This window comes from Pteropus alecto, unplaced genomic scaffold (genome assembly GCF_000325575.1).
Source record: "Pteropus alecto unplaced genomic scaffold, ASM32557v1 scaffold98, whole genome shotgun sequence".
Taxonomy (NCBI): Eukaryota; Metazoa; Chordata; class Mammalia; order Chiroptera; family Pteropodidae; genus Pteropus; species Pteropus alecto.
The window spans coordinates 1,384,384-1,387,017 of NW_006443570.1; positions in this window are offsets into that span (position 1 = coordinate 1,384,384).

Consider the following 2,634-nt stretch of genomic DNA (forward strand, 5'->3'; position numbering starts at 1 on the left):
TGCCATAAATAGTGCTGCGATGAATACAGGCATATATAAATCTTTATGAATAAATGTTTTCAATTTTTTTGAGTACATACCCAGAAGACAAATTGCTGGATTATATGGCAACTCTTCGGAATATTTTGAGGCACTTCCATACCGTTTTTTATAGTGGCTGTATCAATTTTCATTCCCACCAGCAGTGTATGAGGGTTCCTTTTTCTCCACAACCTCTCCAACACTTATTATTGTCTTGCTGACGATAAACATTTCAACAGATTTGAGGTGGTATCTCCTTGTAGATTTGATTTGCGTTTTCCCAATAGCTAGTGAAGGTGAGCATCCTTTCATATATCTATTGGCCATCTGTATTTCTTGTTGGGAGATGTGCGTGTTCGGGACTTCAACTCATTTTTTAATTGGATTGTATTTTTTGTGTTGTCGTAATTGAGTTGTATGAGTTCTTTATATATTTTAGATATTAACCCCTTATTGGAGGTGTTGTAGCAAATATCATCTCCCATTCACATGGTTGGCTTTTTGTTTTCTCAATGATTAATTAATTAATTAATATAGCTGTGCAAAAGCTTTTTAGTTGGATGTGGTCCCGTTCATGTATTTTTGCTTCCACTTCTCTTGCCTTTGAGGTCAAATTCATAAAATCCTCTCTAATACTGAGGTCCGTAAGTTTTTCTATTTCTGTGGAAAAAAAGCCAATGGAATTTGGAATTTTAATAGAGACTGCACGAATCTGTAGATTGCTTCAGCTTTCTGGACATTTTAACATCGCTAATGTTTCTAATCAAATTCAGAATTGTTCTATTGCATGTGTCTTCTTCAGATTCTTTCATGTATGTCTTTCAGTTGTCAGTGTACAGGTCTTTCACCTCCTTGGTTAAATTTATGCCTAGGTATTTTATTCTTTTTGATGCAATTGTAAATGGAATTATCTTAATTTCTTTACTGATATTTTGTTAGTAGTGTATTTATTGAAATGCAATAGATTTTTGTGAAATGATTTTGCCGACTGCAACTTTCTTACACTTGTGATTAGTCCTAACATCTTTTTTTTGCTAGAATCTTTAGTTTTTTCCCTCTATAATATTATGTCATCTGCAAATAAGAGTCAATTTGACGTCTTCTTTTAAATTTAAAAGACTTTTATTCTTTTTCTTGCCTAATTAATGTGGCTAGGACTTGCAGTACTATGTTGAATGAAAGTGGGGAGCATGCACATTCTTGTCTTGTTCCTGATCTTAGAGAAAAAGCTTTCAGCTTTTCACCATTGAGTATGAATTACCTGGGGGCTTGTCATATACGGTCTTTATTATATTGAGGTATGTCCCTTTTATATCCACTTTGTTGAGATTTTTAGCATAATTGAATGTTGACTTTTGTCCAATGCTTCTTCTGCCTCTGTTGAGATGATCATATTGTTTTTATCTTCCTTTTATTCATGTAGTTATAGCTTACTGATGTACAGATATTGTACCAGTCTCGCATGCCTGGAATCAATGTCACTTGATCATGAAGTAAGATTCTTTCAATGTGCTGTTGAATTCCCTTTGCTAATATTTTTTGAGTGTTTTCTCTAAAATTCATGTTCATCAGGGATATTGGCATGAAACTCTCCTGTGGTGTCCTTGTCTGGTTTTGGTATCAGGTTCATGCTGGCCTTAGAAAAAAGAAGTATTCCTTTCTCTTCTATGACTTGGAGGAGTTTGAGAAAGATTGGTATGAATTCTTCTTGAAATGCTTGGTAGAATTTACTGGTAAAGCCATCTGCTCCTGGACTTTTGTATTTTGGGAGGTTTCTTCTTATGGAGTCAATTTTGTTACTAGCATCACTCTGTTCAGGTTTTCTATTTCTTTACCGATTATTTTGGCAGGTGTTTATTTCTAGGAAATCATCCATATAGTCTAACTTGTCCAATTTGTTGGCATATAAGTGTTCATAGTAGTCTCTTATGATTGTTTGTATTTCTGTGATGTCAATTCTAACATCTTCCATTTCTGATTTTATTTGAGTCTTCTGTCTCTTTTCCTCTTTCTGAGTCTGCTAAAATATTGTCGATTTTGATTCTCTTTCCAAAAAGTATTAGATGTCGATGAATCGCATGAGTGGCTTGACAACACCTGAGACAGGAAGGGCTCCCTACATTCACAGGAGCTCTGAAATGCAGTCCCTGCTGTCTTAAATTGGAGCTGCCGATGGTGAGGTGTGGGACACTGACTTGTAAACAGAGATTATTTTTTTATTGTTGAGGTAGAAAATCAATTGCACATCTTGCTAGATCTTGGTACTCAATTTCATTACTACTTGTACTGACATGAAAACACTGGTGCCCTTGAGAAGGAACAGAAGACCCTGAGCAGAGTCTGTCAACATTATCAGCTGCATGACATTACACAATAACATTTTCTCATCTAATACACAAAGACATTTTCCCATGTCTTATAAAACGGTTAATAATTCATGGAGGTCCATTTGTTACTCTAGTTGGAGACTGCACATGGATGGAATACAACAGGTATATGAGTTCCTACACCAGGAATTTGGTACAGTAAAAGAAGATACAATAGGATATAATGTTGGTACAGTTTTTTTAATTAAAAAGCACATAGGTAAGATCGTTGCATATAGGGAGACAT